Source organism: Dendrobium catenatum, unplaced genomic scaffold (assembly GCF_001605985.2).
Source record: "Dendrobium catenatum unplaced genomic scaffold, ASM160598v2 original_scaffold_254917, whole genome shotgun sequence".
NCBI classification, from domain to species: Eukaryota; Viridiplantae; Streptophyta; class Magnoliopsida; order Asparagales; family Orchidaceae; genus Dendrobium; species Dendrobium catenatum.
The window spans coordinates 1,571,593-1,579,405 of NW_021573316.1; positions in this window are offsets into that span (position 1 = coordinate 1,571,593).

A 7,813-nucleotide genomic window follows, 5' to 3' on the forward strand; every position below is an offset into this window, starting at 1 on the left:
GTCATGTATAAGAAAGATTGCTCATGCATGTAAAAAAGACTTGGTATTGAATTTTGTAAAATGCTATTATGCATGTTTGTTATGGAAGGAGCTTGGTGGCTTCTCTCCTCCATGTATCTTTTGGTGAGTTACATTGGCTATTGATTTGTATTCTAATTCTAATAATAAATGTTAGTTCGGTGTGGAATCTGATTGTGTTGATCAATCTGGTTGTATTGTTGCCTCGGACCTCAATTTAATTTGTTGAGCTCGTTGGGGGTTGTAGGAGGTCCTCCCTTGCTTGGGTTCTGATGCTTTGCACCCATATTTTTTTTGGTGCAATAGTACAACGCTGTGTACCTGAGCGTTGCGGCGCTATATAGCTTGATTGGAAAAGACAAAGAGTGGAGCGCCTGGCGCTCATAATCCCGACGTTGCGGCTTTGGCAGAGAGCGATGTGGCACTTCAGATCTTGGCGTTGCAGTGGTGTCAAGCTGATAGGGGGATAGAGTGTTGAGCATCGCAACGATCCACATCTAGCTTTTCCACACTGCGAGACGGGCTGATAGCTTTATCATTTTTCATTAAGAGTTGCATCCCCTTCGTGGTTTTGTATGTTATAGTGTGAGAACAGTGCAAGGGTGAAGAGAAGTAAGGAGAGAGAGTGAGAGAAGAGAGATCTGTAGTATTTCTCCCAAATTTTCATAGTGAAATTTCTTGATGTGATGTGGCTCTGTAGTTTTCTACCAGTTTCGAATTTTTCCACATTAAATCCTAATATTCTTTCTTTTCCGTTGTATTTTCTATTCATTATTTGTTTCTCCGCATAGTTTTACTTCGCCCAACAATAAATGAGGATTTTCTTTTCTTTCTTCTCCACTCTTCATAGTAGCATCATCTCCACCATCACAATCTTTATACTTAGCCTAGACCACAATCACATTCTGTATTGATGGCTAAAGTTCCATCTCCTATAGCATAACTACCCTATTTATCATTTAGCCATCTTTATCATTCAATAAAAAAAAAAATTTGTCATTCAATAAAACTAAATTTTTGTACCTTTATATTCCCACATCTCAATCAAGTCCTCTAATTAAGACTAAAGTCTCTTATAAATTAGGGCCTTTAATACATTCTTAAAATGCACTAAACATTTTAAGGAAATAAGCATAATATTATGTACTAATGACATATATTCACAACATTTAAAATTGAATAAAATTAAATTGATGATAAATCAATTTAAATAAGTTATGAAGAAACAAGTATATATTGTAAGTGTGAAGTATATAGCAAATATAGAATTAGCGGAGATGTTGCTAGACAAACTAATAAAAATATAAGTCATAGTCGGCAGATTATGACTTCGTTTGTGATATTTTTTTTTATTGTTTTCTAAAGCAGTTTTTTAGTATAAATTTTTTTTGTATTAAAAATTTTTGTACTAGAAAGCTATTTTAGAAAGCAATAAAAAAAATGTCTCAAATGAAGCCTATATTTGTTGACATATAAATAGTCATTCTTAATATGTTTTGTGTCTTCTTGATGTACATTCAAGAAAAGGAGACATACTTTATGTTATTTTAATTCATGTGGTCAAAAGGACTTGAGACTAAATAAGTGCTTATCAAACGCTTGAAATATGACTAATTTGGTGCCGGATATTGTTGAGGGATTTGACTATTAAACTTTGAAATATCAAATTACATGGCATGGTCCATCTAGTTGTCCTAGAAAATTTCAACTGTGTAATAATTAAGTAAATTGATTTTATTTATTTATTTACAATTCATGTATATAACTTATATATATAATTGTATTAATGTTTTATATCCATCAAAATAATAGTGTAGAACAATTATTAACCTCCACATCCATAGAGTGGAGGGAATAAATATATAACTATATATATTATATTATTCATTCATGAGGGATTCATCATCGTCATAATCATTAGCCTTATCCTAACTATTTGGGGTCAACATTATCAATTATCATTTTCTCTTTGTTCCTTCTAAGTGTTGTTTGATGTGTTAAGTGTTGTTGCGTCCTGGAATATTCGCGTTTGTAGAGAAATGTATAGTTTAACGTTTTAGCGTTGTACGAAGATCCAGCACACAGGCAGATAATAGAGAGGGTGTAGCGTTCATAAGAGACACCAGAGTTTTTACGTGAAAACCCCTTAAAAGGGGAAAAAAACCACGGGACCTGACCCAGTTTGAATGAATCCACTAGTATTTGCAGTCGATTACAAATGAGGCCCTTCTTTCGAAGAAGGCCTTGACTTGATGTCACAAATGTACATCATATAGAGCGCATTACATGGTGGGAGTTACAATATTTTACATAGACATGTTTGTTTGGACGGCAGGACCATAGTCGATAGGATAGAGGTCGGAAAGATCGTAGTAGGCAGGAGACCGGGGTCAAAAAGACCATTATTTGGCGATGGAGGTTGGAAGGACTGTAGTCGGCAAGGGACAATGGTCCGAAAGACCATAGTTGACAAGAGACCGGGGTCATAACGACCATTATCTGATGATGTAGGTCAGAAGGACCATAGTAGACGATATAGGTCGGAAGGATCATAATCGGCAGGAGATACGGGTCCAAAAGATCGTAGTTGACAAGAGACTAGGGACAGAAAGACCGTTGTTGTAGGACGATACTCTGGTAGAACTCTAGGCGTCAGGGGTGGCCCAGTAGAAGTCTGGGCCATTGGTGGTGGTCATATAAATTTGTCGGTAGAAGTCCGGGCCTCAGGTGGTTGTTCAATAGAAGTCCAGGCCTCATGTGGTGGTCCGACAGAAGTCCGGGCCTCAGTTGGTGGTCCGACAAAAGTCCGGGCCTCAGGTGGTGGTTCGACCGAAGTCCGGGCCTCAGGTGGGGGTCCGGCGGAACTCAGGTCCTCAGGTGGTGGTCTGGCGGGACTTTAGACCTCAAGTGGTGGTCCGGCGAATCTCAGGACCTCAAGTGGTGGTTCGGCGGAACTCCAGGCGGTGGTCGAGGAGGTAAGAGTGATCTCTAATCTCTCTCTTGCTTTCTTGATTGGAGACCCCTATTCAAGAGGGAGGAGTGGTCTATTTATAGATTTTCTAGAGTGGCATGACTCGTAAATAGATGGTAGATCAAAGGCATATTAGAGTGGCTTGGATGGATAACCGATGTTGAATCCCTTGATCGTGGACAATTTGATGGACATTTGTATGTCTTAGTGATGTTAGAATTTAGTGATCTTAGGATTGTTGGATTCGTCTCGTCGAGCTGCTCGATTCGATTATAAGCACATCATGTTTGAAAACCGATTGGTATTACAATTGTGGTTTGAACCCTCAAACAATGCTTCGGACCCTTGATTTGGATCCATTTGGACTCAGATTGTGTTGATTTTGGTGTCGTTGGGTTTGTATTTCCGAGACACTCAGTTCGACTGTAAGTTTGCTGAAATTGGAGTTTGGATGGTTCCAATTTTAATTTCAACAGTTTCCAACTTGATTTTTCCTCGAGATTCGTGCCCAATCAAGATAATTTTTTTTAGGATGTATTAATTGCCCCCATATTTTTGAATGTTGAAACTCCATAAGTCCAAAAATATGTGTCACAACCTTTGGAGAATATTTTGTGCGAATTGGAAACTTGAAATAATTCAAATTGGGGCATAGAGGTCCCGAAAGGCTCTAAAAATGTCAAAATTAAGTCCGGAATATTGCAAAAAGATTTTGGGGACTCCAAAAACATCAAATTTGACCTTTTAAGACCCAAAATATGTCCTAGAATTGATTTGGGGATGGTCCAGCCCTAGCCGCCATCAGGCGTCGCTGAAGCTATCGCCGTTGCTGGCGACGCCGCCCGTATGGCCCACATCGCTGAAGCTACCGCCGCTGCGCATCGCTTCCCGGGCTGCCCGGCTGTGTTTAGCCGGGCAGTTTGGTTAATCACCAGCAGTTAAGAGGATTTTTTTTTGAGGAAGTATATATATATATACACACACACATCATAACTTCTTCAACTCCTCCAACTTCCCCCTCCTGCTACAAATACCCCCCAAGGGCCTTAGATGGTGGTCCAATAGAACTCAGGACCTCAAGTGGTTGTCCGGTGGAAGCTCGGGTCTTAGGTGGTGGTCCGCCAGAACTTTGGGTCTCAGGTGGTGGTCTGGCAGAAGTTTGGGCCTCAGGTGGTGGTCCGGTAGAAGGCCGGGCCTCAGGTGGTGGTCCAGCAGAACTCAGGGCCTCAAGTGGTGGTCCAGCCAAACTCGGGGCCTCAGGTGGCAGTCCGGTGAAACTCAGGACCTCAAGTGATGGTCCGACGGAGCTCAGGGCCTCAAGTGGTTGTCCGGCGGAACTCCAGGCAGTGGTCGAGGAGGAGCGAGGAGGCAAGAGCGATCTCTAATCTCTCTCTTGCTCTCTTTCTTGGATCCCCCCATTCAAGAGGGAGGAGGGGTCTATTTATAGATTTTCTATAGTGGCATGGCTCGTAAATAGGTGGTAGATCAAAGGCATATTGGGAGTGGCTTGTATGGACTGCCGATATTGAATCCCTTGATCTTGAACCATTTGATGGATATTTGTATGCCTTGGTGATGTCAGAATTCAGTGATCTTGGGCTTGTTGGATTCGTCTCTTAGAGCCGCTCGATTCGACTATAAGCACATCATGTTTGAAAACCGGTTGGTAATCCAAATTGTGGTTTGAACCCTCCAATAGCCCTTCAAACCCTTTGTTTGGATCCATTTGGACTCGGATTGAGTCGATTTTGGTGCCGTTGGGTTTGAATTTCCGAGACGCTCAGTTCAACTGTAAGTTTGCTGAAATTGGAGTTTGGATGGTTCCAATTTTAATTTCAGAAGTTTCCAACTTAATTTTTCCTCGAGATTTGTGCCTGATCAAGATAATTTTTTAAGTATGTATCAAAAGTATTCTTCACAAATTATTTTAAATAAGTCTATTCATATAATTTTAGGTTTACCTTTGTTTTTCTTGATATATGACACTAATTTTAGCAACTCATCAAATTACTAGAGATTGTGTAAAATCATGTTTTAAGACTTTTATTGTACTACAGCAAAAAATTTTAACATCCATATAATTTTCTATTCAATAAAAATCTCATAAATTTCAAAACCCCCTCTGAAATTTTTTTTTAAAATATTCTAAATGTGCATAATCGTAATCTCTACAACATACAAAAAGTTAAGCTGTAAAAGTTTTACTGGTGTAAATTTATCACTATTTTTTGCTAACGGATGCAAAATTTTAATTAAAATATTTGATAAAACTTACACATTTTTTAAAATTGTGATGGGCATAATGTGTCTTACCTTGAGACGAACAAATTTCTCAACTGAGCCGACAGACGAAGATAGCCCGAAGTCGCCCAAAATCGGATTTCTAATTTCTCTTACCTCTCTTTATCTCTCATTTACCCTTAGCCGATTCTTTGTTTGGATATTTTTGAGAAACGAAATAGTTAAATGGCATTAATAAAATATTATGGCTTTAGATATTTTCTAATTTTTTATTATTAAATAATATATAATAATATTATTATAATTATTTTTTTATAGAAATTTTTTAGGGATTTAAAAATTTACACAAAAATATTCATAAATTAACTCATTTTATTTAAAAAAAATTTGATGAAATCGGTTTGAAAAACGGACAACTGACGGTCCCCAAAACCCCACTTATAACAACCCATGTCGATTTCTTAAGAAAATTCAATAATGCCCAAAAATTATGAAAAAATTAGGTAAGCTAAAACATAATATTATTAATATTTTGACAAAGACAGCATGTGATTTGGACTTCTCTAGGTCAACCAAAAAATCTTAAAAATTTAAAGGGTTTCACACAAACATAGGGCAAGAAATACAATAAATTCAAGGCTATCAAAAATCTAAAATAAAAATTAAAAAAAGGTACATCTACACTAGATAGATTTAGAAAATAGCCTCAACTAAATCGGCCCATTACCCTTAATCTGACCTGAAAATAAAATTCAAAGTAAAGAATGAGTTAATACAGCTCAACATATTACATTCCCCCAAATCATTTTTTAATAATTACAAAATAAATAACATAAAATAAAACATTCATTCCAATCTTAATGATAGACTTACATTAGAGCGGTGTCTGAACAATATATGGTTTATAGATAACTAAGGTTATAAACACTATAGGAAAATCATGGATTACCAGAGGAAATTTTGGGAAAAAAATTTCGTCAAAATTTACCATGATCATTAGATTATACGGTGTGTTTTCTGCCAAAATTTTTTTATTGTGAATTTACTTAATCTTTGGTGGATTTTTCTGCCAAAAAATATGTTATTTAGAGCCCTATTTCATCCTAAATCATCCTCCCGTTTCATTTTCACATTTTTCTTCCTCAAACTGAAACACTCATCCTCTCCATTGCTTGTCCATCCCTCATCATCGTTTAAGGTGGTTTATAGCTTGCTTTTTCCATTTCTTCAAGATTTGAGAGGTAAAACTTCTTCTCTTTGCTCTTTTTTTTAAATGAGTTGAATCGTTATAACACATCCAATGTTTTTCTCTATAGCTAGATTTTAGAGTGTAATATTCTAAATAGAATGTAAATAAACATACAATGCAAAGTAGAAAGTAACAAAACTCCAGCCCTTGTGTCTCCCATTCAAAACTCTAAACCCTTATGCTTCCCATTCAAAACTCCAGGCCCTTAAGCCTCCAAGTACTTTTAGCACATTCAAAAATTTTGTAATAAAACTCCACAAATATAAAACAAAACTCTAAATACAACTCCTCATATACAAATATAATGTCATACATAGATGCACAAATATATCAATTATGTTATATAATAGTATAATTAAGTAGTTAAATATAAATTAAACTATTTACAAACTTCAGAAGCTGGCCCTATGGGCAGCTCTTTAATAGTCAGACCCAATACATTGTCACAATAATTTATTGATTTACAATTCTACTAAATTTCAAGAGATTGTGCATAATTATGTTTCAAGAATTTAATTGTTCTACAGTGCTATTTTTTAGTATCTAAATATTTTTCAATAATTTTAGAAAAGTAACATTTCAAAAACACCTAACAAAAGTTTTATAGATAAATACTTAAATGTCTTGAACTACGGTCTCGTCAACATACTAGAAATTATGTGGTGAAAGTTTTCCCATTTGAAAGTCAACTCGATTGTAACACTAGAAACTTATAATATCAATAAGAAAAATCTCAAAATCATCAAATTATTTAAGATGGGAAAAATGCAATCTTCCTTAAGCTAGGTAACTTTCAGAACAAGCCCGTTAGCAGAAAACAAATCGAATTTGGACAAAATAAACTTTCTCTCTCTAGAAATTCTTCTCTCTCTCTCTCTCTCTCTCTCTCTCTCTTAGCTTTATGCCTTGATTGGATGAAATGAGTCAATTTTAATGGAAAGAGATATTTTTATTTTAAAATTAGGACCTCGTGTCGCGACACTCTATCTTGCATGTCGCAGCACTATCTTAAGGAGCACATAGCACCACAACGCCACTCCCTTAGTGCCACAACGTTGAATTGTTTTGCAAAAATCTAGAGAGCTCAGCACCGCAACGACGCCTACCCAAGAGTTTTGATGCCCCAATTAAAAAAAATCAGATTTCACAAACATGTACACAGACTCCCAGGTTTAGCTCCAGAGCATATTCAGATATTCATATGCATACAAAATAACCTCTAACACATGCAAGAGATTTCAAATGCAAGATTCAATAAATTACCTCTTTCAGATCAGGTCATAACAGGCGCAACTGAACTTAAATTCAGTACATGTTACAAATTTTCCCAAAAG